This window comes from Aulonocara stuartgranti (assembly GCF_965226115.1).
Source record: "Aulonocara stuartgranti genome assembly, chromosome: 13".
NCBI classification, from domain to species: domain Eukaryota; kingdom Metazoa; phylum Chordata; class Actinopteri; order Cichliformes; family Cichlidae; genus Aulonocara; species Aulonocara stuartgranti.
The window spans coordinates 11,986,264-12,003,766 of record NC_138949.1 but is presented as its reverse complement, the minus strand read 5'-3'; the positions used below and the strand labels follow the sequence as shown (position 1 = coordinate 12,003,766).

Sequence of the window (17,503 nt, the reverse complement as noted above, 5' to 3'; positions counted from 1 at the left end):
GGAGGTTAGCTCAAAAACAAAATTTGTGTTCGCGGACCGACACCACATATGCATTAAGTTACTGAAACTGTCCCACTTTCAGCAGTGAACAGATGCAGTGTCCTCATTTCTAAGTGTAGCCAGGCTCCTCTCTGTCACACACCTACGTCATGATGCAAGTGTTGTTCACGCCACAACAACACATGCGTTTGTGTCATTCACAGATTCCTTTACAGTGTCTCACCAAGACAGACTAGATGTCACACTGGATTACGCACACCCCTCTCCTGAATGACTGTACTGTACTCTGAATGCAAGAAAAGTGAAAGGAAGTGCTGCAGCACTTTTCTGTGGAAAAACAGGGCTGGCCTTCCCAAACCTAGTTTCCTCCCAGAGGTTCTGTTGAGAGGCCATACTATAACCCTTTGCCCCCCACAATATTTATTCATCCTTATTCAGCATTTTCTCTTTATATCCATGTGTGAAGGGCGCAAAAAAAGAAAGCTGCAACAATACATGCTGTTGCAGAGATATGTCAAAAAGTCTCTAGTTGTGACATTAAAAGCGGCATCCACATTAATTATGGTCCAATCATTTCATGCATATGATCCCAAAAAGGTCTGTTTTGCTCTTACTTAAATAGAATTGTGAGTTTTTACATAAAAACTTGTTTCGCCACATTGCAAAAAAACAAAAACAAACAGTTTAGTGCCAGTCTTGACATAAATTCAGGGTTGCATCAGCATGGAAAGTTGTTATCAGCTGTTTGTTTATGCCTCTAGTATCCATGGAAAGGTCCAATGTATAGTTCTGCTTTAGCATCCGGTATCTTCTAATGGGGAAATTATTTGGCTCTGTATATTTGCTGATACCAACCTACCAGAAGTGAAGTGAAGCCAGGGAGGAGCTGCCATGAACCAGCTTTCTTTTGCAAAAACAGCTGTGGTTGCAAAAACACTTCCAGTGCTGTAGGATTCTATGGAAAAACAGCCTTTGGCCCTGACCTAAGAAAATACTTTCCTGATGAGCTTATGGACACAGTCACTCCTTTTGGGTTGTACTAAATAAAACTTTAAGTTCATTGTGTAAATTCTGGTCAATCCTATTGTCAACACAGAGAATTATTCTCTTTGGTTTCATCACTACAAGCAGCTGCTTTTAGCTGAAGTAAATAACACCTATTATCTCTTCACCTGTGGGGGGGATATATTAGGGAGCAAGTAAACATTTTGTCTGTAAAGATTTTAGCTAGTTTGACAAAGGCCAAATTGTAATGGCCAAGCCTCATAGATGCACGTGTGATTGAATCCAACAGCCCTGTATATCAATTTATCGAAAAATCTAATGCTGGTTCTGATGTCAAAAAGATGTCAGAATACACAGTGCAGTTTTATGCAATACACATTGCATAAAATTAGGCAGGCGGTCTTAATGTTATGCCTGATCCATGTATATATTTGAGCTATTATTTTTGCAAATACACCAGTAAAGCTCAGTAGTTTCCTGAAGTAAAGGAAGGACCTTCTGATCCCATAAAAGTCCAGAAAAGGAATTAATGTTGATAGAAATAAAATTGAGGTGACTCTTGCTTCTTATCTTACCAGTGCAAAGAAATGGTTTCATGAGAAATCTTTTATAACCTCAAGCGCTTACGCAGTATCTAATCTGCATTTGGCCTTTTTCCTTCCTCACCTGTCAGCGGTATCAAAACACATTAGGTTCAAAGGTCAAGTTTAACACAGGAAGTGATATACTGTCTCGCAGTTGAGTCTTTGTTCATTGAGCTCTGACATTCCTTTTCTTTGTTAGCCATGTTTGTGTGTGTGTGTGTGTGTGTGTGTGTGTGTGTGTGTGTGTGTGTGCGTCTTTGTATGTGTTAGGGAAGAGGGATAACGTTTCCAGTAGCACATCTGCCTCAGAAAAGCTCCTGTCGCTGTATCCATTTCCTGTCACTGATACCATGAAAGCAATCGCAGAGATAACAAAAACCTCATTCAAACACTAAAAGAGGGACAAGGACAGGTAAGGACCTGTTCGCTGTCTTTCCCACAAGTGCAGGTTTTTATAGCCCTTTGGGTGTGTCTTTGGTGTTAACTGATGAAAAACCACTGTGATGCAACTGGGGCTTTATCCATGACAGTACACACAGTGGGAGGGTTTAGCTGTGAGCGCCTCCGGCTTCGTAAATAAATCATCCAAAGTCACTGAAGAGAAAAAGCTCCAACAATAAAAGATTTTTCTTCCCCGACGGGTGAGTCACCGTTTAAAGGGAAAAGAGGCCCAGATTCTCGGCTGTCGAGCATTCAGGCATCAATTTCACTAGTGTGAAAAGCCAGCTGACAATGGAGCTAATTGATGAGGATTATCCAGCAGAAAAGGAGGAAGCCTTGTGACGTGACTCATCGTGGCCATCTGTGCGAGTATACTGTATTTTCACAACCCATGCTTTGAGAGCAGAATAACTTCCTCTTTGGCACAAAGCCCCAGCAAACATCATCCTACCCTGACTGGTTCTGCTACTGCCTGGATAATACTTTCACTTGCACCTGTGTTTTAAACCGCCCTCACTGTCTGACTAGCTGTTGCTGAGGGAAGGCAAGTACACCCACTGAGCGCAATATACTGAGGGAAATGTGAGTCATACTGAGCATCAAAACACTTACCACAAAATGCTGAGACCTGAAATCACACATTCACACACACACAGACGCACACATACACACTCTGTGAAATTCCCAGTGAGTCGACTGGCTAATGACATTTCTCCATTACCAGCTAATCCAGACACAAAGGCATAAAAGAGGGCTCACAGGAAGCTTCCTTTTTTTTTTAATCATTAGAAAGTGTCTCAGCCTCACTATTAAAACTTCACAACTTTATAATCATTTCAGCGCCGGAGAAGCCAGACATCTTAAATATCAGTGACATATCAGTGGAGAGGGCAGAGCCGTGTGCAGCCTTCCACCAGACGCCCTTAATGAAAGCCGGACTGAATAACGAGTGTGCGGTCAAGATCCGCAGCTGAGCTTTAATCACATCTTTTGCCTCAGCGGCTCGATGTCCTCGTTCTTACATCGTCGGCTTTGTTTTCGTGCATTTTCCCTTTCTTTTTTTTTTGCCTTCATTCTCTCTCCGGGCTGTACACACGATCCTCATCATGACACGTCACCACAAACTGGTAGTGTCTGTGTCACTGCGGTTAAATCATTTGCCTTGTGAGAGTGATGCATCTCAGTTTCACAAACATAAGGCCACTGGTGCTATTAGATATGCGTCTGAAGGGTGTATGTAGTTGCTGAATGTGCCACAGCTGGCTTTCCTCACAAGGGGAAATTACAGTCTTCAGTAGGTTATTTTCTGAGACAGTCAAAATGAAACTACCCTTTAACATCAAAGTCACCTTACAGGAAGCTCAAATTGAAACACTGGAGGCGGACCTTGTGCGTTTGAGCACATAGACGCGATGGGTATATGAGTGTTTGTGTTTATCTGTGTGAATAAGGGAGAGTGATGAAATAAAATGCAGAAAAAGCTGCCCTGGCCTTCCCCGTGCACACGCATATACACCGCCCTTCCCCCCTCAGCTGCTTCCCTTCTGACTCATGGGGGATTACTCCTCTGATCACTTTGATCTGCTTGTCGTTGCCAAAGCTATTTTCTCCATCCAGCCCACAGACAGGCGAGGCACATTCAGGTTAAATGTGCCTACCGACACCCAGACTGCACCTACTAAAACCCATGCTGCACAGCTAACAGGAGGCAGAGCCAATTTCAGTTAGGACTGGCAAGAACGGTATCTGGTTATTGGAGGATGTTGCACAACGCAGATGAATAACAGTTGCTTCTAACCACAAGACAGTTTGCTCCTGACGCAACAGGATCTTACACATGATACGGGCTCCGATATGAAAGGAGGGTCAAGAAGCTGACACACACGGGGCTTAAACTAAAACTAAAACTACAGGTCATGTCGCTGGCGCCACATGATTGCAGTGCATGAGTCCTGAATGCAAAGCAAAGGAGGGAAGTGTTCTGACTCTTTGACACTTATCTGTTTGAAGAAGTAGATAAAAGAGTGCAGCAGATAGGGGTGCATGAAGCTCTCTCTCACTTTAAAATTTCTCTCAGGCTACTTGTGCAGTCAAGGCACACAAAAAAATTCGATGACACTTTTTTCATGACACATGAATCAACGCGAGAGATGCGAAGCATGCCAGCCAGGCCGATGTGGCTGTGAGCCGTTTCTGCTACGCCTCATCTGGTTCACGATGTTCCTGTCACTGCCTGCTTTTGGCGCCAGGTAAACCACTCCAGCCGGGAAAAAAGATGCAGTTACATGATTCAGTTTCTGTGGGAAATGGCTGTCTTTCTCTTTGTCCGTAATATTTTTCTCTGCAACCTCCACCACCACCCGTCCACCCACCCACCCACCCATCCATCCTCCATCTCGGAGACTCGGAGGAGCCGGCGCTATCAGCGGGTGTCATTTCATGAGAGCCATCATCAAAGGCGGCTGCCTGGTTTCCATGGAAACAGCCCACTTCAGGGGAGAAGATCGGAGGAGGCATGTGTTATAATGCTGCGGGTTACCATGGAGACTGGAGCGACAGCTTACATAAGTATTCATTGTGCGTCTGTTGCGCCGAGCCACATTCCTCCATATAATTAATGCTCAGAGTGTTTGCTCGCTGCTGTCAAAAATTACAACAATGTCATTTCAAGTGGCAGGCAGCGGCAGCTCATCGGCCGCCGCCGCCACAGTCAAGGTCAGGCTAATTTCCCCGCCAATTAAGCCCAGCTTGTGCATGGAACAGCTGTCAACTGCCATCTCCAAGGTGACACATCAAATTGTATTTTTTCCCTTCCAAAAAGCCTTTCAACGCTTTGCTCACAGTCCCAAATGCTCACTTTAAAGACCAAAAGCCTCACAGAAGACACCCGCGCTCGTGCGGAAATAGGAAGTGTTCCCCGAAATGTAATGGGGTGGTGGAGGCAAGAAAGCATGGTGTAAAGGTGGACGTCAGTGTGTTTTATCGGTCCTCAGCTATTCTGCCAATAACTAATGGAGCTCTTTTGAAGAGAAAAAACACTGCAGTCAAATTGCCTCGAGTGCTCGGACTCCAAATGAAAGCAGACAAATGACGTCCATTTTATCTGAACTATGCATAATGCATTTTCTCTATCTCTGATTTATGCACTCATCACATCATATATTCCGCCATCTCCTCCGAGCTGCAGCCTTTTAAGTCCTGATTGCAATTAGGTGCTGTATATATGCTTCACTTTCATCTCGGCTGTATGGAGCTAACCAATATTCTGCTGCAGCAGTTGTAACACACCCAACAAAAAAAATTTATTTGCACGGTGAGGGATTGCACCATAAATAAAAATAACTCCATGCCTTTACAAGTGAAACGAAGTGAAGCCTACACTGGCCTCATGCAAACTGCAGTGCAGTTCCTTGGTAGTCTGCATGGCATAAAATGAACACTTGTCTATATCGGTTTCATTTTCATTTATCTATTATCATCAGAGCATGCTATATTCAGAAAATAATGATAGTGTGGTAATTGAATCTCACCTTTACCCACTTCCTGTGAGTCACATAACAGCAATCACATGAGCTTGCAAGCATCTGAAGATGCACGAGAACCACATTTGTGTGACCGCATTTTAAAACCCAGCGTAAAAATTTGCAGGATTTTCGTACTTTTCACCCTGTTTGTGCTCGTGATTTGGCCTTGAAGGCGCTGTGCAAACAGGCTCGGGGGTGGGGGAACTAGGATACAGCCTGTTGTAACCAAAACCATGTGCTGTGTGCAGCATACCATGTGGTGCCTTCTCGACATCTTCAGACTGTTGGAAGGCAGGAGGGTGGGGGTTGGGGAGGGGAGCTGGTTAGGAAACCACAACATGACAAATGTACTAATAACGCTGTCACACCGACCAGTGCCAGTTTGGGGAAGACTGTTGGGTAGTCGTTTGACACATAAACGACTATATAAGGAGTTCCTCTTTGTGCATTCTAGTACTTTAACTTGGGCAAGGAGGGCTGCAGCTTGTTACTGTCGCCTCAGTGTCAACAAGACCCATTAACCGTTTGAGAGTTGCAGAAGTGAACTCATGTGACCTGTGATGCGTTTTAAATGCGGAAGATTCCAGGTTACTTGCATTTTCCTGCGCAAATATTTAGTGCAGTAATGAAGCATGTTTTGGCCACATGAATTTGCCCTTAATTAGTCCCATACATCCAGCATTCAGACTTCAGCGTGACATAGTTAAGCACATAGCAGCACGTCTTATAAAAGCAAGGCAATCTGAATAACTACTGCATGCTACTATAATACCAGAGACAGATGGCAGGAGAGGAATGCCGTCTGACTACCGCAACCCGGAGTGTGACAGGGACATGCTCTACTAAGTGAGAAGAATGCGTTGTGACACTCCTCCGGGGCACCTTGTGAACAGCGTGACAGTGGCATGAAAGCGTCAACATGCCAGTTTTCACAGCACACCCCTCTCTCTTTGCAGGACTGCCAAGACTAGCGACACTTCAGTTCAACTTCCACACCAAAGGAGAGACTTGCAGCCGACTGATCCCGCTGCTCTACCGTTTTGCCATCAGGAAGTTGATCCGTTTCGCCCAGCTTTGGAACAAAAAAATAAAAAAATATGACTCTGTGCGCAGCAGGATGGTAGATGAGCTCAACCGTTGCCCGAGGCTGCTATTGTCACTGATGGCTGCAAATAGATTTTATATAACTCAATCAACACCACCTTGGCTGCACAGTGAGCTCACTCTCCGCCTTTCATAAACAGCTGTTGCACCGGATCATATTCTGGCGTTACACAAAGACCTCGGCAACGCTGTGACTACCGTACAATGGTATTTTTATGTTGCGCACCAACAAAACAAAGATGACTCTGTTGGGTTTGCCCAAAAGCACAGATACACAGTAACTGGTGTCTTTCCAAGCCCAGCCCTCGGGAGTTTTGTGCTGCTTGTTTTGGCAGACAGAGAGTATTTTGGCAGACAATGACAAACCTCCTCAACTGTAATCAAACCAAAAGAACGCCAACACCCTCTTTCAAGTATCAGTATCTGTGTCCCTTTTTGTCTATCACTGTATGTTTGTCTGTTCTTTACAGTAAGTGCACAAACCAGATCCAGCTTCACCCAGTAATCAGTCCAGCACCGTCTAATTTAAGTAGGGAAACAAAATTACCATTAATGTCTTTACCAAATAGGGAGACTAGTAATTTCCTTGTCTTTACGTCAAGGGAAATGGCTCAAAAAATAGGTTGCATTCTCTCAGGATGAATTATTACCATTCATTCTGATGCCCTGCGGGCAGCTAACGCATCATACGGACCCATATTTCTTGGCAGCAAACATATTAGAGTTTGAACCCCTGTCATGACTACTCTGCAACCTTGCTGATACCCTGTAACCACCTCCAGTCGTAATCAGAATGTCAGACTGGAGGAGGGAGGGTGAATAATTGATGCTGTGTCTTTTGGGTTTGCTCATTTCACCAAGCAAAAAAAAAAGAAGTTTCTTGCCTTCATGGCCTGCAGCAAAACACTTAGCTTGCCTGGCACAGCGTTCAGCTTCTAAAGGGATGATGCATTGCTCAGAGAGCGCTTTTTGTGCCAAACCATCACATAAGATTCGACACAGGAAAAACAAACTTGTAGAGGAATAAAACTCCGGATGAACTCCTATAGCGCTGAAAACGAGAGGGAGACATCAAAGCAATTTTTACGACACGCACAAACGCTCATATCCACGAGGCTAAATCATGTCATTAGTGCATGAGATGACATCTTCCTGTAAGTAGAACACATAGTTTAGTAGGTGGAGGTGGCTGTGAGGCTGAAGGGTGTTGGCAGAGTCTTCCACTTCTGCCGTGACAGCCAGACATCAGACAAACAGAGAGCCGACAGAGACTTAGAGCTGAGAATAGCAGAGGTGCCCTTTTGTTTCCGTGCAGCCAGGAAACATTGAACTGTCCTGCAGTCTATCACATCCCACTTTGGGGGGAAAAAAAGCAGGATTTGCACACAAACTAACTCTAACAACATTAAAACAGGACCTGAGTCAAGACCATGTCGTCCCTGATAATGGCTGTCTTTCAACTGGTCATTTGCTAAATCCTGGATTCTGTTGTTTGGTGTGCTTTCTGTTCACACGTGGTACCAATACAGTTTCAATTACTGCTACCTATTACACAATTACAGCATGATAAAAAAAAAAAACACTGCTGGGTTTGAAAGATAAAACATAACACATTACAGTGAGGTGTAGAAGTCCACCCATAAAAATCAAAGATTTAAACTTCAGGGTAGTCTCCTTGGGCGGCGCTGCATTTCTTTTAGTGCACTTTTTGGAAGTCCTGTTTAGATTCAAGCTGGACTTTCACCGTGGACCCCAAACCTGAACAGAAAGCAAGCATCAGCCTCTGAAGACTTCTGAAACAGTCTAACTAACATTTGGTGATATGAACTGGGTCTCTGGCCATATCCTGGTGACTTACAAGCACTGTAGTAATCTCTAGTATCCAAGGCCAAAGGACACACAAGATGTGAGGATCAGTTTTGCACTGGAGAATTTGGGGTTTGTTTCAGAAGAAACAACCTGCTCTGGAGTGCTTGTGATTTTGCCATTGTGCCGCGCACAGTGAAAACGGAGAAACAGAGTTTCTGGTGATCCCAAGAAAGTCTTTGCTAACAACCCACCCAAAGATTTGGCTCCTAACAACTTCGCCCTCTTCATTAAAATGAATATTATCTGCAGGTAATAAAATTCCATAATGAAACATGTATGTCACTTGCATTGCACGTGTTCTTCAAATAAATGCACAGTTAAAATCGGGTTTTAGAAAGGTATCAACTACCTAACAAAAAATACCATGCATACAACTTCAACAAGTACAGTAATCCAAAGCTCAGCAGACCTCCTGACCCTAGTTACTAAGCCAGGATAAGCTATTACAATTGCTGTTTGGGGGAGGACTTGAGCAAATTGCCAAATATAAGTGTTTTTCCAACATTTTACCTCCAGTCTAAAGCTGACATATATCCAGAAAGGATTTGTTTTAGAAATCACTCCCATCTCCACGGCCAATGTGCCAAAGCCACCTGCAATCACAGCTTTTCTCATCTCATGTCAGATGCTAAAGTTAGCTTCTATGGCCTTATCTACAAACAGCACTAAACCCAACTGTCTTTAGCTAGTGTTATCTCCCCGTCTAAGTGATATACAGCACCTGCTGCCTGTCACAGATAGACTTAGCCCACACTAAATCCAGCCAGGATGTCCACATTAACGCAAACACGCCACAAAGTTCACCTGCATTACATGTTTTGGCAGAGAAATCAATGATAAATCTCAGTCTTCATAATGAAAAATGTTCAGGGAAGTACTTATTGCCAAGCAATAATCCCAAGGATGGGTTATTGTATTTTCTCTATTGATCCTTCAGATTTATGCACCCACACTTGGATTTGTTGCCTGTTGCTGTAAAGAAATAAAATGTATCTAGCATAGTGAGAGACACATTTCCACACAAAAAAACCCTATTTAGTTCTTGGCAGGCTCGATATTAGCTCTTAAAATCAACCATTAATCCAGAGACATCTTGTCACTGTCAATCAGACAGGCGGATCCATGTGTTTGTCTGTGTTTGTCTCACAGTCGCTAGTCAATATAAAAAAACAACCTTGGCATCAATTTGTCAGCTTGTCGTGATGGGTCTTAAAATCAGGTCATTATCGCAGCAGGCACAAATCCGCTCTTAGATTGCTTGAGGTAGCGATTCTTACATAAGGCCACCCAACAACTTCCAAAACCATAAACTTATGAGAAACATCCAACAGGTTCAGACTGCATATCGTTCAGGGTGAGCTCTTGTTTGTACTGACCAGTAATCTGAACCTTTTCCATGTCGAGGTTAACAAGTTGCTTCTAAATTGGCAGATGAAGCTCATGTGCAGATGCACCCACTGGGTTTCTGATGCAACATGTTAAATAATGAGAATCGGAGTGGTACTGCTTTCTGCAGCCAACAAATAACTGAAGGGAAGTCGGGTTTGAACCCCAGTGGGATTTTTAAAGCTGCAACTTAGCACAGACGGGAAAAAAATTACAAAAGTGATATGTTTTATGGGCTTTCTCTTGATTGGCTGTCACCGAGCTAAGAAAATACTGCTCGGCTGTATCCTCCAGAGTGTCACTGCTCCAGTAGCAACAGGAAATTTATGGCAGTCCAAGCTCTCATAAGGTCTCTGGAAAAAAAAAAGAAATAAGATGGAGTCACTGGAAACAGCACACACTGTACTTTATTCTGTAATTCCTCCTTTTACACAACTAATTACGATTCAGTCAGCTTGGTGTCACAAGACTTGTCATCTGTTTGGAGATGACGCCAGCTGCAAGTTGTTCAAAACACAAACTGAGTCATGAGCCCAAAGCATCCAAAATCAGAGTTTGGTTTTGATCCTCGACAGAGAGTTTCCTTTAAAAAATGTTCTGGCAAAATCAAACATTTTATTTACAGTCAACAAAGGATTTTCACTCTCATTTTCAAAGTGAAAGTTCACCTTTCTGAACCGCTCACCACAACGTATACCATTCATTAAGTATATTTTTGACTCATCCTCACCAGAGCGCGCCTGCTTTTCTGGAGGGCACTGCATGGTTCAAGACCAGGGTAGGGCGTGTACCTTCGAGTTTATGTGTGTGTGGGTGGCTGGTTTAGTGTCTGAATGAAACAGCATGGGAGAAGAGGGAGAGGAAGAGGGGGGGAATGAATAACGTGTCAGGCTTTTTAGTTGAGAGACTTCTTGTGTTGATGAATAATTGAGCTGTAGTCAGGCAGAGAGCTATTTCATGAGCTCCTCTGTCTCCTAGATAAAATTAGACCCTTCTCTCTGTGTAGACAGTCTCTTTGAACTGCTACTGTCTCAGAGCATCACTCGGCTCTCTCTACAGCCCGCTTGTGCCTTTTTGAGCAATAAGTCTCAGTAGATATGAGGAGTGAGACAAACATGCTCGGTGGACGAGGGGAAATCTGTGTTATACAAGCCAGGAAGCAGAAAAATTGTACTTTACTCTGTTGTAGGTGAATTTCGTGTGTGTGTGTGTTAAACGTATTAGAATAAAAGCACTAGTATTATTCTTGTGTTGATTTGGGGCCCTAATTTGATATTCAGAGCTCCCCTCTGCAGAAGCTGTAATGAAGTTCTGTCTCTCCTCCGTCTACCTGTCATACCAAGATCCCCCAGGCTTTCCTGTCTTTGCCCGGCCTCTGAATACCCACAGCCCATCTCAATCTGTCACTCCTGTCAGACCCACAACGCCACCAAAGAACCCAGAAAGTAGGACACTGAGAACTCATAGCACACACACACACACACACACACTGAGAGAAATGTTTCATAAATTGTAGTGAAAAATACACATTTTGCGACAGAGGCCTCAGAGTCCGTCAACGTAATATCTGGTGTTATCTGTGGACAGCCAGCTCTAAATGGGGCATTCAGTGACTCTTCAAAGCCCCCGTTTCTGCGGGGCAACTCGGGCTGCATTGTTACTGTTTTAATTAGAACTGCTTCTCGCCTGCTCCCTGAGATCCACCCAGCCTCAACATCAAAGCGCTGCTCTGAATAATGATGTACCCCTCCATGCCTCAGGTACAGCCTGAATCCCCACCACCCCAACCCACCTCTTCTCCTTATATCCCTACACCCCTCCCTCCACACCTCTTTGTACCTCTCTGCTTCCCAATTTACTGCTATTTCTCTGCGTGCTGACATAACACTATTTTGTCATGTTCAGGGCAGCGAGTTGACGGCGGGCTTTCCGTGCGTTCGTGTTCAATGAGGCTATGGTAGTCTGGCGCTTACAGTCTCGAGAGTCAATTTCTTTCCATCTGTCCTCTACGTACTGGGTTTAAATCTAACTTCGGTTCTTTCTATGTGGAATTTGCATGTTTTCTACAGGTACTCTAACCCCTTCCCAGAATCCTCAGCCTATGCAAGTGATCTTAACAGGAGATTCTAAATTGGCCGAAGCAGTAAATGTGAGTTTGCTTATCTGTCTCCATGTGTAACCCGTAGAGTGACTGATGACCTGATAAAGGTGTAAACCTCCCATCGCTCTAGATCCACCACCCAACCCCTGACCGTGCACTGGATAATCCAAAGAAAATTGATATAGATTTAATTTAGTCACATATCTAATTTTTCTGAACAAAAATCATTACAGTCCTTTATCAAAAGTCCAGAAAGCACAACATACAGTAAATGTATGACCTAATTTTACAGATCACATTTACAGAGAGAGATGAAGTCGATTTCATGGCGGCGGTCCCTTTATATCACAACAGAAGAAGAGAAAAAGGAAGTTTGATGTGTTACTTTCGCTCAGCAAACTAAAAGCCTCACAGTTCAGTCTTTGCAATGGAAATGCCAGCTGAACTCAAGGTCAAGCTTTTTGTTTTTTTCCAGCAGCTTTCGACTGTTCGAAATGATCTTCACCTGCATCAGTTACGAGCTGCCTCATCGAACACAGATTAAATTAATGTTGCGTAGCTCAAGATTAGCATTATAAGGGACAAACTCATTTATGGCTGCGTAATGAAATTCATCAGACTGCTAGTGAGGGCATTAACAGGCTCTTTAAATGCTTATTTGTACAAAAGCAATTATTTGTCACTGATTTACAATACATAAGAAGTAGACACACTTAAATGTTGCAAATAAAGAAAGCTACCCTCTTAACAATCAAACAAAGCTATAATAACAAGAGAAAGTAATCCATTGAGAATCTTTCTGCCCATGCTGGGCTCAAGCTTAGCTCTTTCCTTTAAAAACATCACCTCATATAATCCATCCTCTGTCTCATATTGGCTTTCACTGGCGTTCCTCTGTGCTGACTCAGAGCTGCATTCCTCATACACTCCTGTAAACACACACAAGAATGAGGCAACACCAACAAAGTCTCATGAAATATAAAGGTTATGCAATCTCTTGAATCACTGTGCACTCAGCTGATTATTCACTAGGCATGACACCCATTAAGGCAGATCATATTTTAATGAGTTTAAAACATAGTAGCATCTAGGAACCTAGGAAGCAATGCACAATTATGTAACTCTTAACCTTCTCTTGAATTGCATTGTGTATTGTATTCAAAGCAGGTCACGGATCATCCTCCAGTCAGATGGCGGCTCATTGTGGGGGCTTAATTTAATAATCTGATTTACATAAAACTGGAAGGGGTGTTTAAAATTGCAAGGAAATCTTCACCATGTGTGACTTTTCAAAGTCGTACAATGTTTCGGCTGAAGTATCAAAACTTTGCTAAAGTAAAGGTTATTTTAGCTCATCTATTCCCCTTTCCTGTAAACGGAAACAAAACATTTTCATTATAAATATAAAATCACCAGAACTTCTTTCAGGAGTTTGTCATATAATATTTCAATATTTAGCAATAATGTAACACAACAAATATATACACTCTAGTGTTCTCTAGTACAAAGTTCATGTAATATAACCTTGTGAGAATAGTGCAACTAATTATTTCCTAAATTCACAGCTAGTTGGTGTCATTTTTAAACCAAACATATTTCCAGTATTTCCACTAGTGCTACATGCTAGGCTAATTATAGCTAAACATAATTCTTACAAGTAAAACTGCCTTAATATAGCAAATTTGTCTTAAGAGGCATAAATGAAAGAATAGTTTTGACATTTTTAGAAAAGACATTTGAAAAAATAGTTATTCAATAATGAAATAAACAGAACTACTGGTAAACATGGCGCAGTAGCCAGGAGACAGCTAACTCAGCTTAGCATAGCAAATGAAAACAGAAGGTATGGTTAGCTTTCTATGTCCAAAATAGAGATATACTTACAAAAGTCACAAGAAAGTCCCTCAAAAGACATGCAGATAGCCCCCACTACAACTTTTTCCATTCCCTATTTGTGAAATGTTGTCAGTGACTAAGGATTTTTCTGAATAACTGTTGCTATTCTTAGTCTTTAAGCTAATCTAAACACTTCCTGACCTGCCTCTTTCAATGTATTCTTCAATGCATTAGCCAAATGTTTAACTAATCCTTTAAGAGCAGCAGTGCTAGTTTCAGGCTGTACATGTGATGTACAAACCATGTTTCAGCCCAGAAATGATGTAAATTAAGACTCCCTGCTACAGTAATAAGGTCAACTGAAGAAAAACACATGTTCTTGTATAAATCACATTAGCAAGCATTGCAGAAGGGATTGAAAATACATAATTTTTCCAACCTTTATATTCCACCCCTTCTTTTGTTACAGCAAGCTTAGCACAGTAATCCTACTTTGAGCGTGCTGCATTTGAATTTTTAATCTTAGGTAAAGGCGGTGTGCCGCTTTGCTTGTTAGGACGAGAATAGCAGTGCTACAGCAAAATTACCATGTGGCCTCCGACATCTTCATCAGGCAACAAAGTGCCTATTTTTGTTTGTTGTCTGGATAAAGGCCTGTCAGCTGGCTACAAGGCCGGGATTAATTGCCGTGGTTGAGGTGATGTAGTGTTTTCTTTGGTCATGTATTGATGGGGGTTGCTTTGGCCCGTTTAACCTGTGAGGCCTTTAGGGAGTAGAACATTGAGAGCAACCTAAGGCCAAAGTCTGACGCATCTATCATGAGGATTACATCACTTACACCATCAAAGGTCAGTCACATTAGGTGTTCACAGTTTCCTCTGTGAAAGAGTTGCAGCAGTTTAAAGTGTTGCAGTGAGTTAGCTGTAAAATGTCAACATGTTTCTTTGCAATTTAATCATTTTGTGTGGCGTCGGCTTCTCTTCTGCCTCAGTTAATGATGGTACTCAGACAAATAGATGGAGTTTTCTAGAGTAAGTCTTTCTACTGCAGCTTCCCGCTGGGAAAACGACCGTACTGAGAGAACAGTGAACTCACTGTACTCTATTTTTGTGTTATTGGATGAATACATGCATGTTTGTGTTTGTGCGATGGGGCGGGGTGGGAGCAGGGGGGTTGTGTTAGCGTGGGCGAGCCAGTGAAACAAAAATCAATGCTGTAATTGGCGCGCACCTCCTGATGAAGCTATTTGAGAATCGCAGCCCCAGAGGTCACGGAGAGGATGACCCATGACGATGACATCAGAGCCCAGAGCACAACAACAAACGCGGTCTTGTTGCAGCAAAAACAAAGGATGTTTGTTTGCCGGGTCCTTTTTTCTCTTTCAAGATCCATCCTGTGAGTTGAGAATGTGACGACGCAGTACACTGACCTTTGTTTCTCTGGTAACAGACTCTCTCTGTCGGTCTTCAAAGTACTGAAGGGGGCGAGGGGGTGGGGCTCAGAGTAGCCTTTGGTGTTGAGTGCTGATCACATGAGAAGCTGAAATAACAAAGCAGCCTGATCTACACACAGTCATGTGAGTCAGATCTCTAAATACCTGGACTAACACTGATTCCTGATCAAGTAAATAAGCATAAAGGAGAAAATGAGCCTAAGAAATGCATATTAAAATGGATCTATAAATCCTATACAGCCCTACTGTGGAAGTACATTGAAATAGTATCATGACTTTCATTTCCCAGCCTCCTCAATGTCCCAGACACTGAAGATAACAACACCAGTGCAATGAGTCAGCACAGTCATCCATCCTTCTAAGGTTATTGGCAAGCCCCTCTGAGGATAACATGACATGACAGTGGAGCTGCTAAAGTCTTCTGTCTCCTGCCTCTTCACAGAGGTGTACGCAGTTATGAGGGGAACAAGATGCAAATTGCAAATGTTAGACCAAGCATGAAAATGCGAGGGAAAGTGATTTATGGTGCAATCTGTGAGTATCCCTCTTAATTAATATCGTGTCATATTGTCCATGGACGAGGTTTCTCTGATGAAGCACGGGAACGAGAAGACACTGGAAATCCTGGACGGCTTTCAGTAAAGGGGCACCGAGATAAATCAAAGATAGTTTTTGAAGTACGAGCCATAAGGGACGTGTGATTAAGTAAATGACACGGCGTCTTTCTCGCACACGGCAGGCCAAACGTGGCTGTAATATTACTGCCACGTGTGAGATGAATGGAAATGGGAACGTTGTGTCTGTGGAAAAAGATCCACGATAACATTTACAGCCAGCAGAGAGTGTTAATGGCAGTGTGATGGCTGACATTAACATTTCAGGCATGTAACAAGCTGCCGGCATGGAGCAGCTACCTGCGATTCGTGCACATTATCACCAACGTGATAAGCCAAAGTCTGTGTTACAGATTGCTGCACAATTGTGTTATGTGTTTATATACCACCTTGCATTTAATCGTGAAATATTATTACGCTTTATTAATCCTCAGGTTTCTTCCTGTTAAAAGGGGGTTTTTCTTTCCCGCTGTCACCAAGTGCTTGCTCAAAGAGGGTCATCTGATTGTTGGGCATTTCTCTCTATTTATGTAGGGTCTTTACTTTATTATATAAAGTGCCTTGAGGTAACTGCTGTTGTGATTTGGCGCTATATAAATAAAACTGACTTGAAATTGGTTCTGACATATTTGTATACCACTGAAAAATGCAAAGCACGGGATAATAATGAGAACTACTGTAAGGATGTTTTTAATTAAATGAAAGGAGTCTGCACAAGTGTAATAAAATAGCAGCTTCAATACTTACCCGATGAAAGAAATACAAATCACTTTTTTTCTTCAATTAAATTGTAGTTAAACTTAGCAGTTGTGGTTATTGAATGAATGATAAATGATGCATCTGGTATTTCTATATCATTTATGTTATGCAACAGGAATGCAATGTTTTTATGTGAGATGACAATAAAGCTCTTACAAAACTCTTGAATATGATAATCGTAATGATTGTGAAAGTAAAATCAGATATCATAGTATAAAATTATGCAAGGTTACATCAGGGTTTCTCTGATTCTGTTGCTCTTTCTATTCTGATGCCATATAGGGAAATATATAACAGATATACTGAATTGTTGGATTTGTCATTACAAATGACATTACTTACGTGGGACAAGTTGAATCATTTCATATAAGTCTCACAGGTAAAAAGTGCTTGATAAAATAATTTAACCTTAATTTCCATTTGGTAGCTGTTTAGAAGCGACCTGGATTTTTGGAGTTCAAACTCCATCTGCTGATGACAATTGTGTTGCTAATGGACAACCAAATGGGCTTTTACATTTGTTGTGGATGTCAGGAGTGAGCTCTGAAACTCTAGATGAAATGTAGTTTGGATCAAACGCTGCATAAAACTTTGATTGTGACAGGCTATCAGCAGCCCCTCCCTTCATGTATGAAAGGCAGCCAGAAATACTGCCAATCATCGGAGATAGAGAGCGCATCCAATCTTTGTGCTCAAGTCTGTGCCCGTCGCTCAGCCTGGTACTGTCAGCAGTTCCGCACCCCCTCAGGATTCCCGCAGCGCCATGTGGCAACGAGGGTCACATTGCATTCTGGGAGAAACTCTCCTATGATCCCCCTCTGGGCACA

The 17,503-nt window shown here is 42.6% G+C and overlaps 1 long non-coding RNA gene across 1 annotated transcript; it reads right to left on the bottom strand.

The window, feature by feature from the left end:
* Positions 1-7,467: 7,467 nt before the first annotated feature.
* LOC309720611 lies at positions 7,468-14,088 on the bottom strand. The gene is made up of 3 exons (XR_014280545.1): positions 13,899-14,088; positions 12,861-12,943; positions 7,468-10,266 (listed from the first exon to the last, which is right to left on the bottom strand). It is a non-coding gene; the product is annotated as an uncharacterized lncRNA (long non-coding RNA).
* Between the last annotated feature and the right edge of the window lie 3,415 nt (positions 14,089-17,503).